The following is a 21,549-nucleotide window of genomic DNA, read 5'->3' on the forward strand; positions in this document are numbered from 1 at the left end:
TTTTGATTTGGGACAAATATCTGAACAGAAAGCACACCAGAACAAGATGAATCAGGATACCCTAGGCAAAACAAAAAAAAAAGTCCACCTGAAAGCATGGACTCCTTAAAGAAGAAAACTACAAAAATCAAGAAGCAAGATAAAATGCTGTAGGAATCAAAGAATGGACTATGTATCATTAAAAATCAGCTTAACAGAACTAATTTGCAAACAATTGCATTTGCCATTTATCAAAGTGCTCAACTAGTATGGAGTATCTCATAATGGAAACACCAGTCTCCAGGATGATATATTTATGGCAGGTAGATAAATATAATGCCATTACCCATCAGAATTTCTCTTGGCTTTCAGATAGTAAAACCTACCTAGAAAACTGACTGGATGCAGAACTAAAATAGATGTTGATTTCCTGCTCCAGAAGTATCACACAGTAAAATACTGAGCAACTTCAGAAGAACATAGAGTTGTAATCATAAATCTCATTTCAGTTTTCTTATACTTCATTGCAGCCATGTGAAAATATGAACATGCAAGTTATTTAGTATCTCGATGTATATAAGATAAAAAATGTTTGGTTTTCCATACAATGCCGTTGATAATATTACTTTGTAGATCAGTCTCTGCTGCTAATTCTAAATTAATGTTCTCAAATTACCTAGTACATCTTTTTGTGATCATCACCCATTATATGCTAATACTGTGTGTGCTTCCAACTCTCTATGTTAATTGCTGTGAACTGTTAATCCTCTTTCTTTGGGGTCTGGTCCTGCAAAGTGCTGCATACTAGGCAGAAAAGGTTTTACACTCTCACTTTACACCTTGATAACAACAGAGGAAGTGCTCAACACTTTGTAAGCTCATGCCTTGAATAATCAAACTTATTGATATCAGTAGCCTTATTCAATATTTAGAATTGCAGTTTAGAAATGTACTCATTTTTCATGTGAAGAAAGGAATCTGATGAAAGTCTACAGGGCAGTGATGTGCCTCAGAAATCGTTCTACTGAAATGAATTACTTTTTTGACTGAGTAACTTCAGAAGGCATTCACATCAATATGGTTTATAACATGTGGAAAGGAAAATTGACAAGAACTCTTAGGAAAATAAAGGCAGTACTTCTTCACTACATCATAAACACTTGAAAATCACACTCTTTTAATAAAAGATGAGTAAGAGGGACAGTACTCTTCCTGTCACCCAGACTTTCTGAAGCAATAGATCTTAATGAAAACCATAGATATGCAAAGGTATTTAGTGTTAAAGGAAGGGTCGTGGTTGAGTTTGGACTGTGCTGTAACAGAAACAAAGGAGCACATTAAGACAAGTTCTTCTATGTACTGCTTTTGGTAGGTGTCCTTTCTAGGAGATTGCTTCACTCAGCCCATTTAACAACCAGATCTTTGCCTTTGCTTTTGAAAATGCATTGACATTTGCCCTTCTTATTTCTGGAGGCAGCCACACAAATCCAATAGACTAGGACCAAGTATGGAAAACAGCAGTGTCATAAAGCTTAATTTCAATAACAAGCTTCAGCAGCTCAGAAAATGCATACTCTTCATTCCTCTTACAATGGAAAGAAGTATCATTTAGCCTTTAACAAGAAAAGAGGTAATGAGTTAAAGATTTAGTGCTTGTGTTTATGGGAGACCTATCTGAGACACCAATGAGGGCAAAGTTTGGGGATTCTTAGACTGGTTTTTAAAGGATTTTTGGTCACATTTAAAAGTAAAAAAAAAAATGAAATGTATTGCAAATAGCTTGCTGTCAATTGCTTTTTGTTTACTTTCTTGGAAAAAAAAAAAGCATGGTATGTTGGTTCAAAAGAATTTGTCCAGCAAACCTACATGCTTCTCCACAGAGCTAAATACACCAAATGTTTTTTCTGAGTTTCTAAAGTGATTATCACCTTTTTCTCTGCTCTTCATCACACAATATTGATAGCATGAGTGAGAGAAATCTCTATGTACTCTCCATTGGCAGAGATTAATGCTTTTTATAAAGGTCAGTGTTATTCTAGGAGATTAAAAAATGGGGCCCAGAACATATTCTAGTTGGCAAAGTGGGAGTAGAAACTCACTGACAGAGACCTAGTTTAGTGCTCGCTCCCCAAGTCAGTGGTTCCTAGAGACTCAGTGGCTGCACTTATTTCTTCATTATTCCCACCTCACCTGTCAGGAAAGCAGCAGTAGCTACATGCTAGTCAGACTGATTTTTTTTTTATTTTATTTTCCTTTGGCAAGACTGATTCCAGCAGAACTCAGAACAGTAACTCCCTTGACCCCTGCAACTTGCATCCCAAGCAATACTGGTGCTGCTGCTTTTACCACCATCAAGAACTGAAGGAATAGGACTCAGGAAGAATGTCAGCAGGGAATCCTGTTCCAAAAATGTTGAAAGTCATTGCATTTAGTTGCAGTTACTGAGATGCTTGACTAGTTGTCCATTTTGCTTGTTTTGAGAGACAATGCCTCTAATTCTTTGTTCTCCATGGTCACGGGGAGCAGCTCTTCATGCATTTGATAGACTATCTAGTAAAAGAATAATTATATGTATATATAGTTATAACTGATGCGGTCTTCAAAAAATTTATTCCTCTTTTGCAACAACTTAAATGAAATTACCAAGTAATTGAGAATTGTGACAGTTGGAATAACACAGGGAGAATCAAAAAATGCATTCAAAACCAAAAGGTATAATCTTCAGTTGTAAAAATTTGGTCAGAAACATATGGCTTAGCTAAGCACAATTTCAAAGAGTATAACTGTGCTTTTGCATTTATCTTTCAACTGGATCTATGTCTGACTCTTATTTCTCCTCATGAGTCATATTATTTCTGTATTTTTCTACAGAGATTGACATACTTGATTTATGCTCACACCTGAAAATGTTCATATGCATTTCCACAGAGAGATATTAGTCTCATTTAAACAATTCATAGGTTTAAGGTCCTGTCATCCAAAATTCCATATTTCAAAGCTATTAGAACTTCTTTCTTCTACATATATTCCAGTGGTAGACCACAAGATGAACAGTAATCATTCACATTGCTTTACAACTACGTATTACAGATAAGCATACACGTAGAACATCCCAAAAGTAATGCCTGCTATTTATTTCCATAGAAACCACAACAGACACAAAGAGCTCAATACCACTGTTTGATATCGCAAACTCTCAGCCACAAAACGCTGTTTTTCAACATAGTCACCACCATCAGCTGTGCATTCTAGCCAGCGATGAACAGGAGCCTACATGCTTTGCTCATCAAAATCTGCACTTGGACATGCTGTCACTATGACTAAAACATGCAACCCACCCCTCACTGTGCCCATATCCACTGTTTGGTCTCCATCAACATTTAGCAAATGTCAACAGGTGCCATTTTTTCCTGCATGGAGGAGTTCAATCCCACCTCTCACTCATATACACTTCTATGTCAGATGCCATTCTGTCAGACTGCCCCTCTGCTGCCATCTATTGCATGGCAACAAAATGTAATGAAATACTGGCAGGTAGGTTCAGCCTCTATTACTGTACCAACATCCATCTCTGACCTTGTGGACCAACATAAAGATATGAGACATTACTTTCAGAGCTGCCCTCATACATGTAGCTATCATTTTATGTACAGGTAAACTGAACATAACTCACTCATTTATCAATAGACTTATCCTCCAGTCATTAGTTGCTGTATCAAATGTTGTACTGGAATGTTTCAGACTCATTCTACTCTTCCTATCCAATGAGCAAACAATCTAATGAAGCCTTAGGTTAAAGGAGCATGAGAAACTCCAGAGTGTTTTAGTTCTAATTCTCATGAGACTGTTTCTTATCTATTGCTGTACAGTGAAATTTAAGATTCTTTTTTCAGTTAGAATGAATAACAAATGTTAAAACTTACCTCAGCTACAGCAAAATTGTAAATTTAACATAGTGTCCCATATCTCCACACATTTAGTCACGTTTACATACTTAACACATTTTCTCAAAGGCTATTGCAGACTTACATTATAGTCTACTTTCTTGAAGTACTTGCTTGTTTGTAAAGTACCAATAAAAATTAAATATATAAGATAAATGAGATGAATGTCAGAAACCTATAAATAATGGATTAAATACTAGCATATTCATAAATATTACAGAAAAGACCAGTAGGTTCCAAAAGAGTATTTCCCTTATAACTTCTTACTTAAACCGCTAGGGCTTGATGCTGTTTAGGAGACTAAATTATATATATATCTGCATTTATAATTAGATCAGCTATTAACCTTTTCTTCAGTTTTCCTCTTTGGTGATATACTGTACTATAAATTTCATCAGAGATTACCTTGCAGAAAATATGGTTTTATATAAATGCCCCATGCATATTTTATATGCATTTTTAATTTATTTATTCTAGGTCTGATTCTCTACAGTCTTGTACTGTTGCAGTCTTATCTTGCAAGATGAAAATGAACTAGATCTGAACAGAACCTTCTCAATACTTTAAGCACATCATGTACACGTGACATTAGATGTGCATTAAGCAGGTTCAACAGGGTTGAGGCAAAGTTTTAAATTCTGGAGTCATGCATCTGTCATCAGCTACAAACAAAGCTAACAGCAGTAAATCACTGTATAACAAAATTCTGTAGGTCTCATTCATTCTGAGCTAATTTTTACCTAAGCAGATGCCTGGATTTGGCATGCCTTTACTCTGCTTTCTATTCCTCAGTTTCATTGGTATAAGAGAAGTTACATGGCCAATTTAGACAAACCTTGGTGATTTTAATTCTGTTTACACTTAAGCAAGGATTTCTGCCTGTGACCAAGATTTCTATATACAGACCTCTAAATTGATTATTTTTAAAGAAGTTGTATCAGAGCTTTCTGCACAGAGCTGATGACAGCCAGTAAATGGGCGCACATTAATGCTGCATTAGCACTGTAAAACTGCAGCACTTCACAAAAGCCTGCCAGAACATAACCCAATCTGGGATGTTAAAATAGCTGCACATTTGTAATTTGCCATCAATTCAAAAGCCAAAGACAGAGATTACATTGTCTAGCATTTTACAGAAACTTCTCCCAAACAAGCCACACCATTTCATTAATCTCTAACAGTTTAAAACATATTTGCAAACAAAGGTTTGAACTTACCACATCTTTTAAAGATATTTTAATTCATTACTATGTTATTTTATATTTTTAATTTTCAGAACAGTGGATTCATGTCCATAGGGACTTCAAAAGTCAAAACTGACAGTATATATTTAACTATCATAACCACCCAGCAATTATGTTTAGCTTCTGAAGTCTCACCTAACTAGCCTTGCAGTCTAGGAACATCTGTGCATGTTGGGATTTCTGTAGAAGTTAGCATTAATGAAATAAAGCTCTAAATTTCCCTAGGCTCAGCTTAGACATTAAGAATATAAATGTAAATTGTCAGAGAAGAACTAGCTGCCTTGAATACTAGCACTTCCATCACATTGCTTTTGGTTAAAGTAGTACAGAAGACTGGAGAAACCAGTCTTCTAAAGTTTGTACCCCAAACTGCATACATATCACAATCAGTTACCATCTATATGTCATAACCCTTTCAGACTGAAGCAGTTTCCAAGAACTGATTAATACTTTCTGTCTGATAAATAACAGCTCTCTGGTTCTGTTCTATCTTGAAGTCTGCCTCTCATAAATAAATAAATAAATATTTTCTGCTTTGAAAACTCTGAATGACCTGAGCAACAGAACAAATGTGGCCACAATATTCTTTTTATTATTTTGGTTTTTACTGTTGCTACAAATCTTGCAAATTCATTTCTTCTTTCTGACATTCACACATCCTCTGCAATATTCATTTCATTGCAGTATGTTTTCTATGAAGCGTGTATGACCACACTCTTTGCTTTAGCTGACGCTCTATCCCATCAGCTCTTCCATTGTGTTCTGATGATAGCATAAGAGAATGTGAGGAACAGTGAGAATATCTACCTGGCACATGTATTATTATTATCTTCTAATTACTGACATGAGTAATATATTCTAGTTACAACAATTTAGATTTATATTCCCAGGAAAAAGCTCCTTCTAATGCTTTTAGCAGTGATTAAACATATTATCAATATGCCCAGTTACATACTGTTTACCTACTTAGAATTTTTAATCCTTTTAAATATATGCTGATAGTAACAACCCTTATCAGATGACAATAACGCACTGAAATGATGGCAATGATATGACTGTGTCATTGCCACCTGTATCATCAAGTATCACCAACTATATCAAGTGAAGTGCTGAAGTTCAGGTTTCTGGATGAAAAAAAGTATTGCCATTTTTGTGGATATTCAGGGCTGCTACCTCACCAGGAGAGCAATGATAGGTTTTGGTTTAAAGTTGCCTAGAATAGTTTGTTGTAAATCCAGTGATTGTGCAAGGTTTTATATGTAGGTATTTTTGCCTTGTCTTCTTTTGACGCAGTGAAAAAGTTTATTGATCGTAGAATAACCTAGACTGGAAGAGATCTCTGGAGTCTTTTGGTCCAGTGCTTGCTGGAACCTGGCCCCATCAAGTTTGAATATTTCCTTATATGGAGAATCCATAATCTCTCTAACCAGCTTGTTCCAATATTTGATGATCCCACATTAGAAAAAAAACTCCTAGTATGAAATTGTTCTAATGTGTACCTTTTTCTTCTTGTTCCATCCCATATTCCTGGACTCACTCCAGTAAATCTATGTCTTCCCTGAATCATAGAGCTCAAAACAGTATACCAGATGTGGTCTTAGAGGTACTGTACACAGGTGAAGGATGATTTCACTCTACCTCCTGGACACAGCCCAAGCTGCTGTTATCTTTCTTTGCTGTAGGGACACTTTTGCTAATTCATGCTCAGTTTTGTCAGGACCCCCAGGCACTTGCGCATTCTCTGTTTTGACTATGCTACTGTACAAGTATAGTACCACACTATTAATCCACATGCAGGACTTTGCATTTCCCTTTTCTGAACTTTGCAAGATTCCTGTGAGCCCTGCTCCCTATATAGACAACTTGCCATAACCTGATACTACTATCTGCAAACTTGCTGAGTATGTGCTAGCCCATTGCATGAGTTGTTGGACAGTCAACAAATACACAGAATGGTGTTGCATAATCAATAAGCATAGTGTGAATATTGAATAGTGTGGTCAGATTGGTATCCACAGATAGGAAAGTTTACCATTTTGGAAATAGATAATCTGAAACAAACAGAAAATACTTACCTGTGTTGTAGGCTCACAAAAAAACTCCTACAGAAGTGATCTCCAGAAAAAGATCCTTACTCAGGGGCAGTCAGCCCTTAAATGGGGGGTCTAGGAGAGGTGGAACCAGGCTCCACCCCTTCCAGTCACACAGGTGAATTGCCTTCACCTGTGCTCCCACAGCTGATTCAGTGCTCACCTCAGCTGATCAATCAGAGGTTCAGGCTGTGATTTAACAGTTCCCATACAGTTGCCCATAGATCATAACTGTTCTTCTACCATGAATGCTTAGTAATAAGGTATTGAATCTGACAGGCAACTGCATGGATAAAAAAATGATTGCTGTGTTCTTCTCTATCTCCAAAATGAGCTGCATAAATTGGAAATATTTTAAAAGATGAAAACTGGAACTTCTCATATAAATGAGTAGATGCAGATGTTCCTAAGTAGCTGCATGATAACTGAGTACTATATATTTTAAAAATGTGCTGTGAATTGTGGTATCTTAGTTACTAACTAGTTTCACAGTATGTTACTGACCTAAGGATTTTGTGGGTTGTAAGGGAACTGTTAGGTCAGGGCTTGAACTGGTGACTGAGTACCTGGTGAAGAGCTGTGGTTGCCCAGGGAGCACAAGCAAATTGTTTGCACCTGTCCTCCCCAAAGCAGGTAGGGGAGACCCAACCTAGGCTCATACAAGGACTGGCCAGGGAATAGAGGATATGTCTTAGAGCTAGGCTGCTTCTTGAGGAGGAGTGCTGTATAGCCAGAGATTCCCTTCACCAGCTGGGTGAGTTCAGCTCATCTTTCTGTATACGGCTGTTGGTCTACCTGTGAATACTTTGCTTGGTGTTGCCAAGAACCTGTCAGATGCAATTTTGCTTTTTTGTGAGCAGAGCATGGGTGTAATGCGATTAGTGTTGACAAGTTAAAAAATTGAAAGAATATTGGAATTCCTTTGTATAATTTGAAATTCTGAGTTTTCTTTGGTGTATGTGGTGCTATGTAAGGGATGAAGATATTTCACAATTTACCACAGTGACTTTAGAAATTTTCCATAAGTATTCCAGAGATTTGAACCTTTTTACCGACTGTGTAATAAGGCTTTTTAATGTTATAGATAATACATTTTTAGGACTGCATCCTTTTTTCTTAATGCCACTTACTAATGCTCTGGTAGTTCAGGCTTCAGTTCTGAAGAGTTCCATGACTTCATATCAAGTAAATGTTTCATCTGGCTTCTGAAGTGGATGGTGAACAGTAGCAAATGGGGACTGTAGCACTTGATTATTTTTGCTATAGGGCAACTATGATACTAACTTAAGCCATAAACTTTACTACTGTTTCTTACTAAACTGGAGGTGAACAAGAAAATCCAAGCCACCAGAATTTTCAGTGAGATAGCTCTTAAAAAATCAGTCATTGGGTTTAAAAGTGCTTGACATCATTTAAAAGAGATTTTTTTTGCAAGCTCACCTTCTGGGAAGCACTTGGGAGTCTAAGTAAAATTTGAATGTTTATGTTTTAAAGCACTTTTAATGGAAGAAATCTGTGTATAATTATCTCTAATTAGTCATCTCTTCCGCTGAGATTTCTACTGAGCATTTAGTTTTCTTCTTCTCTACATTAGCTGTATCTCAGGTTTTGGTAACAACTAGGACTGTCTGACAAGCTGATCTCTGGGTATGTTTTCAAGCTCACCTGATTCTATTTCACCTGTTGCTTTAGGACGTTTCTTAATGAGGCCAGATTTACTTTCATGTCTAATTAAGCTGATGAGATTAAGATATCGAGGTCTTGTTTTTTTGTGTATTTTCTCAAGGGAAAAGTAAATACATGAGAAGTAGAGATCAGTAAAATACAAAGAGAAGCAGCAGTAATATCAGGGATTATTATGTAACAAAAGAGAACAGGAGCAGGAAGCAGCAGGTTGGATCCTACATAAAGTATGTTTGCTTTCAAATGCCTTAAAAAATACTGCAAAATATTAAGTCAGAATTTCTTTTAACACAATAGTTATGTAATTATCAGACCTAAAGAGAAATATGGAAGAAGGTACTCTATATACTGTGCTTATAAAAAGCTTCTTACGGTTTCCTTCCTATGAAACAAATTACACTGTAGACTAACAATGACTTTGAAATAATATATCTAAAATAGCCTAAGAAACATGACTTTGATTTTGTGTTTCTTCTTCAGTGTAATCTTTCTACGCAATGTTATTTTATTTGGGGAAAAAAAATGATGCCTGCTATTTGGAAGTTTAATCTCTCTTAAAAACTGTTGTACCACTCTAAAGAGTAGGCTTATCGACTTAAATCTCTCTTAGAATGTTCTCATATACAAGAACAAATATTTCCATTATTTTCTTTTTCCTGAATGATTTTAATAAATTCATAGCATCTCTTGAGTTGGAAGGGACCTTCAAAAGTAATTTACTCTAATTCCCTGCAGTGAACAGGAACATCTAAAGCTCTATCAGGTGCTCAGAGCCTGGTCCAGACTGACCCCGAATGCCTCCAAGGACAGAGCATTCCCCCCTTCTCTGGGCAACCTGTGCTGGTACCTCACCACCCTTACTGTCAGATAAACTTCTTCCTTATATCCAATCTAAATTTGTCCCCTTTTAGTTTGAAATCACTTCCTCTTGTCCTATTGCAACAGACTCTGCTAACAGGTTTGTCCCCTTCCTTGTAGCTCCCCTCTAGATACTAACAGGCCACTCTTAACTCTCCCCACAGCCTTACTTTCTCCATGCTGCACAGCCCTAGCTCACTCAGCCTCTTTAGGGAGATATCCCATCTATTGGACCATTTTTGTGGCCCTCTGGATGTGCTGCAACAGGTCCCTGTCTCTCTTGTACTAACGACTCCACATCGGAACACAGCACTCTAGGTTAGGTTTCAGCAGAGCAGCACGATCACCTCCTCACCCTGCTAACTGCGCTGCTTTGGCTGCACACAGCTTACAATTGGTTTTCTGGGCTGCAAGCGTAGTCATTCTTAGTAGAATGTTGTTGGTTGGTTTAGTTTTAATTTTCTAGTTTAGATGCATCTTTCTGTAGTACCAAAGTGTTGTCTGCTAAGAGCAGGAAGGTATTTAGACTAATCTTTTCCATTTGCAGCTCTTTTTAATGACCTGGGAGTTATACTTATTTATATATCTCATTGTTCAATTCATGTTTGTTTTAATTCTTTCTTAAGAACTAAAAAAAAATTGAAGTTCTTAAGGCTTTTTCTTTCTTTTTTTCTGACCCAGAATTCATGTTAATTAATGTCTGTGAAGGGAATCTAGGCATACAACCAGTCTTTGTAGAATTCAATCCAAATCACTGAAGAAGGTATTTGTCTGTGTCAACTGGAAATCGATTCCTTTTTTTTTTTTTTTTTTTTTCAGTTTACCAAAACAAAAACAAGTTCTTAAACTAATTTTATGTGAAATATTTTAATGGGCATTATTTATTATCTTTTGTTTTAAAGAAAAATTATGGTAGACCAGCTACATTACGCCCATCTACCATCACTCAGGTAAGGCTTAGTGGGGAAAGAGAAGAAACAGTACTGGTGACAGGAGCAGTAGCACCACCTTGTGTTCATGTGGTACGAAAATAACAACACCCCTCTTCAGCCATTAATATTGCAACACTCTTGTTCTCTGCTGCATATTAACGAAGGAGCCATATTTGTAGAAAGGCTGTATATCTTTAGACGTCGTAAGTGTTTCGGTCAGCGTGCTAGGCTGTGGTCATAGCTTACAAAGAACTTAAGTATTGCCTGGTTTCTGGTAAGCATCTTCAAACAAGATCATTTAGTGGAGAATTAAAAAAAAATAATATCTACATTTATGTACAGGAATTCTTTCTGAATGTGAAAGACTGTTAAAAACCAATAAGGTGTTTTCTTTGAAAATATGAAAAGTGACAAAAGGAGATGGGCATCATCCAATGACAGAAAGGTGAAGAGGTAGTCAATGTTGTACGCACGCACTACTTTTTCAAAGCTTGCAAACATGGCACAAGGCAGCTTTGCTTTCTTCAGTCTTCTGTGTGTGGTAGAAAATGTTTTGTAAACAAACCTATTTCTGGTACACTTGTCACCAAGACGGCTTTCAAAATGCACTGGTTTACATTTCTTTTTCAAAATATCAACTCCTCTTTAGTCATTTTCTTGGGGTACAGTTTATGAACAACAATATACCATCAAAATTGCTCTTATCTTTCTCAGTTCTACATGATTCTGGCTGTTTCTGGCAGAAAGGCTGGGGCCAAAACTTTTCTTGCCTGGAGCTGATGATAATACAGGAGCGCAGCTCATATATGGCTATCTCTATGTATATTTAGACTAGCTTAAGAAATTCCATTCTTTTCAGTGAAAGGGGAAGAGCATAGTAACTTCCTCTACTTTTTGAAGTCTTATTTTGGTCCAGAAAGTAAACTTGTGAATGGTGGTTCCTATATCACTTTTTTCTCTTTGTTAATCTTGCACAAATTTGACTGCTGTGTGTGTCTTTTTAGTGCAATTAATCAATTCCTGTTCAGTAGAAATAGAGCTATAAAAATATAAAAACATATAATGTATTCATAAGTAAAAAAAAATGATCCTGATTCTCCCTTACATTTCGATTTGTTTAATGGTGTATGCCTTGTCAAAGTGAATGAGCATCAGGTGCAGTGAGAATTGTTTTGATCGTGTTTTTCATCCCCATCTCCTAATACATACGTCTTACAGATGTCGGGTATCATTTCAAACAATACCAATGTTCTAAAACCATTGTGCACCACTGTAAAAGATAAATCAATGTTGTTAGTTTTATCAAGTGTAAATATCTAGTTATTCTTAAAATAACTTAAGCTTTGGTATATGCTTGGCATCTCATGTTAATGTACACAGAGAAGAACTTCTGAAACAACGTTCTTTCAGAGCCTGTCTCAAATTAGTATTTAGATTTATTTATTTCTGCTTGCTACGCATAAAAGGCAGGGCAGTGTTTACACTACTCAGACTTTTCTGTAACGTTAAGGCCGGTAGTTGGATCTCAATGATCTTTATATTTGGGTAGCTTTCTACCAGTATTAAAAGACTTAGTATAAATATTTCATCTTCTTTTCTAAGTAGCTTTCTTTGCAAAGACCAAAACAAATCAATCCTTGTATTTCAAACAAACTCTGTTATATAGCATAGTAAGCACAGGGATCTGGCTGATTTCACACCTCTGGGTTTTGAAACCTGCTAGCTGTATAAGGAGTGATTGCTGTAAGTGGCACACCAAACAAACATTTAAATTATACGGAGAAGCATCTTATGCTTTCTTGGAGTTGTCCAGTATGCAGTTATATAAGCTAGGAAAATTCCAGAAGTTCACAGGTGAACGTTTGAAGATTTCATCTGTTTGAAAGAATCAGAAGCAATGTTGAGCATTTCAACACTATTCTCGGAAGTGTGGTATGATCAAACTCTTCTAAGTGTGATGACATCCTATTCCAAGCAGGCTGAAAAGATCCTACTCAGCAGAGGGACCAGCAGCTGTGTCTCAGGTCCTACCAGAAATTGTTGCAACGCAGTCAACAATCTCTGCTCCCACAGGAGGCACAAAGATTCTTAAAAAACAGTGCTTCAGTGTAGCTCTGTTACCAGTAAAGGAAAGGACAATGAATCACCCAAGTGGGTCTTCTGAACTGGAAATAGCCAGAAGATGTCAAGACAGTGCTATGTGTTAGCACAGCACTGGATATTATTGCAGCTGCACGCTAGAGATACTATATTTTGCCACTCTTTCGTTGCAGGAAGCTGCAACACCATATAAACGTGCAATCATTTTCACTCAGGGAAGTTCTACCTGCCATTGGTACATCCAGCCTTTTTTTTTTTTTTTTTTTTAATCACTTTCTTCTAACCCAGTTCAGCATACTTGGTTGAGAAATCTGAGGGTCAGATTTATTTATTTATTTATTTCTTGCTTGAGGCACTTCTGAGATGTACTTTTAGGTGTGATGTGCTTAAGGGCTCTTTGTTGGCAGTTACAAATCTATTTGTTCTGATTCTTGGAAAAATCTGTATCAGTGTCTGTTCCTTCTTCTGGGATAATTCCTCCAAAAGAAATGCTCTCGTCATCCAGTTGGTCTCATCTCTTTGGAATCTGTTCTTAGTTCTGTTGGAGTATGTATGTCATTTACCTTCAGAAGCATCCCATGGGTATCTGAAATTACCACATATTCCACCTTGCAACAATTTTCTCTACTGCAACTATCAGATTTGGCTCATTTATCTCTGTAGTAGTTAAGTAGACAAAGGTAGGGCTAAATATCCAAGTCCACTGCTTATCTATTTGTCTTCCCTTGATGAAGCCACAATCCTTTTATGGCCATCATATGTTAACAAATACAGCAGGCAATTTCAAAGCATAGCAAGAGAAGCACTAATAGTAATTTGTGATATTTATGTCTATTCATAGAAGAACAGTATTTAGCTGAATGTGATAGTATCTAAAAAATCAATTCCTAGACTGCCCAGCTGTCTCGCTTTGTTTCTGTAACTAACGTATCTGTTTCACACTACACCTCTTGGTTTTGAACTATTTCTGTGTTCAACTTACACCGTTTAATTTTTGTGTTAATGAAAAGCAATTGTTAAAGTTTACCCAAAGAGAGACAAAGCCAAAATAACCATGTCTCCCAGAAAGGAAAATGCACTCCTCCCTCTAGAAGAGTCATGAACTACCCTGAGTAATATTGCTGGAGAATTATTCCACCTACTGGGACTAAGTCATAGACATTTGAGACCAGCTTTTGACAGATGACTGTTCTGAGTGAAATGCTTGGGTTTTTGGGGGTTTTCTTTATTAGATTCAGTTGGTAGCGATGTCTGTTTAGTGGCTGCAAGATTCATTAGAAATGAGTTTGGTTTGATACTTCTGGCCTTTCTAAGGAAGTAATCTGTAGCCAATCGTTCAAAACTTCCTTTCTGCTGCACGTGATGCTTTTAATAGAAGGAAGATATGTCCTTTAGGAAGTCCATTCTATTTACCTCAGGATCTTTACAGCTGCCCTTTCTTTAGGGAGTGGCAGATCTAGATTCCCAAAATTTCCTTCAAAGACAACTTCATTCTGAAGGACTAGACTAACTCCTCCATCTTAAATAACTTGTATTTGCAGCATTCGAAATTTGTAGAATAAAAGGAAAATGTATGTTCTAGAAAGAAAGGTGCAAAGTTACTGCTTAACCTTGTTATTCATGTAAACAGCATTGTTAATGCTAGATTTGAAGACTGTTTACTATCTTTCTTGTTCCGCACACTTCTTTTCATCTTTCCCGTCCTTTGTTTTTCAAAGAGGCTGTCTTTGGAACTGCTGTAACCTCACAAGATATTTCAGAATCCAGTTGCAGCCTGCAAACTGGGGACATGCATCTCCATCACTTCGTATTTATGAGAATGCTAATAGAAATGCTCTGAAAAGGGGGCTGTGTTTTAAGCCAGTTTCATCATCACCTTTGTGTGCTGTTCAGTGCCCCCTGGAACCTAATCTCATTAGTAGAAAGTCATTCTGAACATGAAAAACCTATGTGTAGGTGTTTTACCTTTAGGGCTTTCTTAGCCTCGTTAAGACATTTCATGGACACCTGGATTTTGCCTTGGACAGGACAACGCAGAGCAGGGCTGTGTCTAAGAGCAAAATAAAAAATGGCAGGGAAGCACACAGTAGATGTGTGTTAGAACCACAGCTTGCCTTGCCTATACTACTCTTCAGGTATGCACTGCAACATATAATACTGTGGAGTGTTTTTTCTTTTTTACCTAAAAATCAGTTTAAGTTCCCTTCAGGAAGTTTTGCATTTTGGTATTTTTTTTTGGGGGGGGGGGGGGTGCATGTACGTGTGGCTGTATGTGTTAGATGCTGTTTACGTTTGTTGCTTATTTGGGGAAAAAAAATAAGCTGCCTTCCTCAATGAAATGTAACCCAGGAGCAGAGCAGAAAGAGGAACTGGACTTCAGGTTGTGTGTGAGCCAGGTGCAAGGAAATAACCGATGCTCAGCAGCGCGATGACCGCGGTGTTTTACAGGGAGCTGCGGCCGCAGCGCGCGCAGACAGGCACGGGGACGGAGGAGAGCAGAGCGTTCAGCTTCCTCGTTCTTCGGCTTCTTCTTAAGAAATTGCAGGTGCAAATTCAATCATTAAAAAAAAAAAAAAAAAAAAAAGGCGGTTGTAACCACCTCTGTGCCTTTGTGCGTACCCTCCCGGAGCTGCACCGTGCACTCGCGGTGACAACACGGAGCCGCCACCGTGAAGTTCCCCGCGCCGAGCCCCGGCGCTGCTGAGGGAGGCAGCGCGTGAGCCCCGTTGGCGGCACCGCCTCCACCCGCGCGGCCCCTCCGTCTCTCCCCCGAAGCCGCGGCACCGCTGCTTCCTCGGCAAGGTAAACTACTCGCCGTGCGGGAGGGAGGGAGGCGGTCCGCGCTGCTCCCTGAGGCGGAGGAGCGCCGGGTGTTCCCCCTCCTACCCCGCGGGACCGGGGCACCGCGCTCCCCCGCGGTCGCCGCCCCACACCCCCGGCCGGGCGCTGCGGGCGCGAACCCCGCTCGGCGCTCCCTCACAGCCCGCGGCGGCGCCGGGCGTGAGGCGCGGCGGCCGGCAGCGCGCCTGCGCACATCTCCCGGGCATGCTCATTAACGGCGAAGGAGCCGAAAAGGGGAGGAAAAAAAAAAAAGAGAGAGAGGAAAAAAACCCACCCTGCGAGCGAGCGAGAGAGCGAGCGGCGCCGCTGCCACTACAGCCGCCGGAGAAGAGCGGCACTGGCGGCGGCGGCGCGGCTGCGCCCAGCCCGGCCCCGCTCCCTTTCACCCGGCTCCGTCAGCGCGGGGCGCCGCGGCGCTGCCCCTCGGCGGGGCGGAGGGAGCCGCGAGGCGCCGGCGATGTGGATTTATACCCGCCCGCGCCGCAGCCGCCGGGGAGCGGGAGGCGGGCGCCGAGCCTAGAGGCGATGGGAGCTGCCGAGCCGGGGCGCTGCTGAAAGTTCAGCCGGTGGCCGCGCAGCGCGGTAAGTTTGCCGGCGCCGCGGGCTCCCGAACTTCGCCTCGCGGCGAGGGCGGCCGGAGCGGAGAGGAGCGGGCGGCTCCGAGGAGTTGTGCGGACGGCTCCGTGCGGGGCGGATCGGCGCGCGGTGGGTCCCTCGCCGCAGGGCTCCGCTTCCCCGCGCGTCGCTGTCCGCCCGCGGTGGTGCTGCAGCGGCCGAGGGAAAGCGCGGCGGTCCGCGGGGTGCGGCGGCGGGAGGGCGGGGCGCGGGGAGCCGCGGTGCCCGGGGCGGGCGGCGCGGGCTGCCCGCGGCGTGCGGACTCGGCCCCGCGGCGTCTGAGCGTGCGGTTTGGGCGTGTGCGCTGTCCTCGCATCGCTGTGCCGCCGCCGCCGCTCCCAGGTGTTTATTTGCCCATCGCCCCGCCGTGGCAGCTCCGTGGCCACGCTTCGCGGGTGCCTGCCCCACGCACACCTGCGAGGTGTCCGCCTGACGGATGCGGAGCTGCGACACCGCGGGGCTCAGTGCGAATGCTGTAACTCGTCCCCCCTTTTCTTCCCGACCCCCGCGCTGCCGTTTCTGTCCGCACGTGAACTGTCTCCGCGGGTCCCTCGCGGGCGGTGTTCGCCGTACCCGGGGCTGCGGACGCCCATCCCGACGGTGCCACCGCGGTGATGAGCGCAGCCCCGCCGCTGCCGGCTCCGGGCGCTGGCGGTGCCCCGCTGCTGTGCTGCGGGTGCCCGGGGCGCGGCGCCCCTCGCGCGGGTGGAGCGGAGCGCCGAGGTGGGCAGGAGCTGCGGTGAGACCCGGCCCGGAGCGGCTTCCCGACCTGTGCTGCGTCTGACTCGCAGAGCTGCGGGATGAGCCTACCATGCTTCTCCGCAGATGGAAGGCAGCGTCGTTATTAAAGTAATCCCTGCGCTTCCCTACGTGCGTGTCAGTGGTATAAAACACGGTAGTGTAGTGTTTACGATCCAACTTATTTCAAGGACTCGTGGCTTTTAGCAGCTCAGGGGCATAGGCGTCTCTGTGGGTGTCACCTTTTGTTTGCGAGAGCGCCGAACGAGCCGAAGTTGTGTCGGTACCGCGTCCCCTCGGGTTTGCTCGGGGCTGCCCGGCCCTATATCAGAGGAGGGTAACTGCAGCTGACGGACCAAAGTACGAATCTCTTTACTTTTAAAGAGAAACGTGTGTACCGTTTGCCAAGTTTTAGAACTTGTGAACGACACGTATAAATGAAAAAATAGAAAATTCTTACTAAAAACAACCCTTAAGGGTGTGAATGCATATGACTCTTCTTACAGCCTCGAGCAGCCGGGTGTGGAAGTAAGTGAAAGCGTTGTATTGATGGCTTATATATAAAAAAAAGCCATTGAAATGTGCTTGGAGTTCTATAGAGGCAGCATCACATGAGCAAGGATGCTGCAAAGGAAATCTATTACTGTTTGTTCGATGGGGCGTTGCGATTTGAAGTGACAGTTTTTGGAGCTGCAGAAAGGCCTCTGCTGCCCACGTGTGTGCCCGGTGCTGCGTGTGCAGCGTTGCCCAGCTCAGAGGAGTACATGTACCCCCCCATCAGCATGTGAGGCTATGGGCACTGATGCTGGCGCAGCGCTGCTTGCAGGTCTGCATGGTGTGAATTCAGGTTTTCAGTGGTCATCACTGGAAAAAGACATCTTCAAAAACACGAAAGGAGAAATGTCACTTACCAACTCTTTGCTCAGGGCTTTGATTATGGAAAAGCAGTCATCTGATTAGATCGGTGGTACTTTCTGTTCCCGTTTTGCAGACTGGGAGCACAGCATGCCCCTTCTTGGTGCCAGACTTAGCGCCCTGCAGTGCCACACCAAGGCTTGGCGTGCTCTGGAGACCGACTGAGAGAAGTGATGGCCTATGTCTGAACTGGGAGAGCTTCTGCCTTGCTGTCTGCCGCCTGCACCTCCAGAGTTTGCTATTTGCTGATCACATATCACAGGTTCAGAAAGATTGAGTGTTCAACACCGTGCAGCTGCACAAAGCATGCAGGCAGGGGGAGTTGAGCTGCAGCAACCACATGGTGCTGGGTTGGTGTGTTACAGTGTGCTCCTGTGTCCGAGGTCTTCTCACAGAATATTTAGTGCCAAAGCAAGCTGAAATCGTGCAGTAGAGCACTAGAGGTCTGAAGAACGAGATTTGCTCTGATTAGCTTTTATGACTTAGAGAAATACATAAAAACATACATTTATATACATAAGTGTATAAAAATACATTCTGCCTATACATATAAAACTGAGTATAAGTGGTTTTGGAGTTTTTTTGGTGGTGTTGTTTTTTGGGGGGGACGGGGGCGGGGGGGTTACTTTCTTTTCTAAAAACTTATTCCAGGAAAATGTTAAGGATACTCAAAAACTCACCTGTTCAAAGCTTAATGTTCAGTGCACCCGTTGTTATTAGGCAAACATGTCCATTTCTCTTGTGCTTTTATTTACTGCTGTAACAAAATATTTATGCTCTGAAAACTGATTAAAATACACTTAAGCTAAATCTTTGTTATTTAGTACATTTTCTGTTCTAGAAATTTGAACTTCAGCTTACAGCTTATACTATTGAAAACAAGTGTTCCTTCTTTGTTTCTGCTTCTGTTGCAGTGAACTGTTCAGCGTTAATCAGATGTATTTGGTATTAATCTCTTTGACTGAAGCTACTGTGTGAGGCTATTGTACTATTTTCTACTTTACAGTCCAAAATTCTCCCCATTTCTGAGTATTGGAATGTAATTAGTGTAAGGTTGGAGGGAGAACATCACTTGTAGTTAAATGTCGTCTGGAAGAATACTGAAATCAAAATGACTGTTTTGAATGGAGCTTGGTACTGGCTTGCTACTTTGGAAGCCTTCACTCAGCAGTTGTTGTTTTCTGTAGCCTTAATGAGCAATTACTGACTTGTCCAGTTCAGAGCCTTTTAAGTGGATAGTGCTGCTTGTTCCAATGTGATTCCTGTTCTGGTTTGCCTGCAGGCTGGTGGTGCATTTGGTCTTTTGGTTCTTTTGTCTCCCTGGGTGCAGACAGATGTTTGCCAAGGACTGTGAAGAGTACACAAACTCTTCCTTTGTAGCACAGGCATGTGGGGCTTTAGGTGTGATGTTCTGCTGTGGTGTCTGTGCTCGCAGCTTCTGTGGGGAGCATGTCTGCTCTGTCCATCTGTTTGTCTGGGACGTCAGATTGCAAGAATTGACAACAATTTGACAAGTTTTTGAAATTCATATTTCCGTTATTGGAATGCTAGCTTTTAAATGTAAAAAGGGCGGTAAACAAATGTTGTAGCACAAACAGTCCCTTCTGTAGTTTGCTTTCAGGACTATAGGCAGAGGAGCAATTTGGGATGCTCTTCTGGGGGGTGCTTAGGGGGTTGCAGAGAAGGGGGCTGTGTAAAAGTAACTCTTAAACAAACATCTAAAAAATAAGTTTTTTAGAACTTGCTCCATCCTTAGTGTATTGCTGACAGCAGTGTGCGTGTGGTGTTTGCCTGATCTACCAAAGACTTCTGAGCTGGGTCCCTTTAACTGCAAGCACTCAAAGCAGAACAGTTTAGCAATAAAGGTTCTTATGTATCATACATGAGAGTGACTGTATTGGTTTTGCTTTGAGTAGAGTATCAGTGACTTAGGTCTTCCTCTTAGGCATGCTACAATTAAATACTACCTTTACATTAGTTTTTCCCCTGATAAACCAGGGTGTTAATTACTGTAAACTCAAGTATTTATGTAAGAGAAGAACTCCAAACCTTTACATGTTCCGCTCGTTTCCATGGGTAATGGGTGGTGGACAGATGTGTGATCCCAGCCCAGGAGATGGGTGACTGTCTCCCCATGCTTCCTCCTACTAGAGCTCTGATTCTGAGGGAACTGTTCCAAGTGTGGAAGAATAGGGTGGAAGTGCAGCCAGGAGTGGAGAGGGGACCATGCTGGGGCTTTCAGGCATGGCTGGCCCTGATCCAGTGAGTGGCAACCCTACACGCAGTAGGGGGTTGGAGCTTTAAAGCCCCTTCCAGCCCATGCTGTTCCTGTGATGCTATTCGGTGGCTGGAGGAACGAGGCTTTCTTGCTTCATTTCTGGTGAGTGGGAAAGAGGTCCATGGAAGTTGTGTTGTTTATATGAAGCAGCACAGATACTTTTTTTTTTTTTTTTTTTTTTAAGTAAGCAAGTAAATTATTTTTCTCATAACTCAAGTTACAAGTTTTCACCAAATTCTTTCTGGCTCCCAATTGCTGCTATTTTTCTGTCTTGGTTTTTACCCTACTCACCAGTTTTTCCTCTTCCTTTTCAGATTCCTCTTACTCCCACTACTGCACAGCTCTTATCCATTCCCATTTGTTTTCTTCAGCGTATTTTATCTTCACAAAATTTCGATTGCTTCTATTTGAGAACCGTGTTTTCAGATCTAGTTCTTTCATAGAACCTGGTATTCTTTATAAACCATAACGACTAGATATCCATCATGTTCTGTGCTACAGGTGCATCCATGACCTTGCGTTCTTTCATTTTCCTCAGTTTCTTCTCTACTCCTTTCATAGAGCTCCCAGTTTATTCAGAATCTTGTTAGCTCTCCTGCAGAGCTCTGTATCATCTTGTATCTGTATCATCTCCTTCATGAAGTCCAGCAAACTGAAATCCACGCAGTTCCAACTCCAGCTGTTTTCTTTGCAGCTTTGATCCTGCCCATGGCCAGCCTGGCATTGTTTCCCCTTCATTCTTTTAAAGCAAGTGGCCAACTACTTGCAGAAAAAAATACCCTTAGGCAAGTGATAGCAGACCTGGGTCTTAGCTCACCTAGGACAAGATGGATTTTTCAACATACAGGCTAGCTGCTTTTCTTGACAAAGATGACTTTTTTTTTTTTTTTTTTTTTTTGCATAGAATAGAATTTTTGTTGTTATTGAAGTTTTTAGGTTAATACAGGGAAGCTCTCTGGAGTACTGCAAATCTGCTGAATTTATTCAGTGTATTATTGCAAACGATGCCTCTAGCATTTGTTCAACTAATGTGGCGTCCATGAAGGGTTCCTTATCTGTGTGGTGCACTTTCATGCATGTTTGCTAGGGTGTGATAGCTAAACCTCTATTACAATGTAATTACAGCATTACAACGTTTGGAGTTTTATCAACCCATTAGCTGGACTGCGAATTTCCATAAATTCCACGTATTTCAATAAATCAGAGTCAGCATGGACTAGATGTCTTTAAAGCATAACAGTGTAAATGTCAGTAATAAGCACCTATTTTGGTTATTAACGAAGAAGAATGCAGCACAGAAAGATGAGAGTGGGAGCTGCCTGTTGTTTGAAC

The 21,549-nt window shown here is 41.3% G+C and overlaps 1 protein-coding gene across 8 annotated transcripts in view; it reads left to right on the forward strand.

Annotated features, from left to right (window-relative positions):
* TENM1 (teneurin transmembrane protein 1) overlaps window positions 1-21,549 on the forward strand; it is an 846,851-nt gene that overhangs the window by 511,908 nt on the left and 313,394 nt on the right. For 5 of the 8 annotated variants that reach the window (NM_204862.2, XM_015278189.4, XM_015278190.4 and 2 more), the window contains exon 1: window positions 16,163-16,253. The exons of the other annotated variants lie outside the window; for them this stretch is intronic. The gene's annotated coding sequence lies outside the window, so the exon portion shown is untranslated. Of the gene's footprint in view, window positions 1-16,162; window positions 16,254-21,549 lie in introns of those variants that run through there. 8 annotated transcript variants of the gene reach the window in all.

This window comes from Gallus gallus, chromosome 4 (genome assembly GCF_016699485.2).
Source record: "Gallus gallus isolate bGalGal1 chromosome 4, bGalGal1.mat.broiler.GRCg7b, whole genome shotgun sequence".
Lineage (NCBI taxonomy): Eukaryota > Metazoa > Chordata > Aves > Galliformes > Phasianidae > Gallus > Gallus gallus.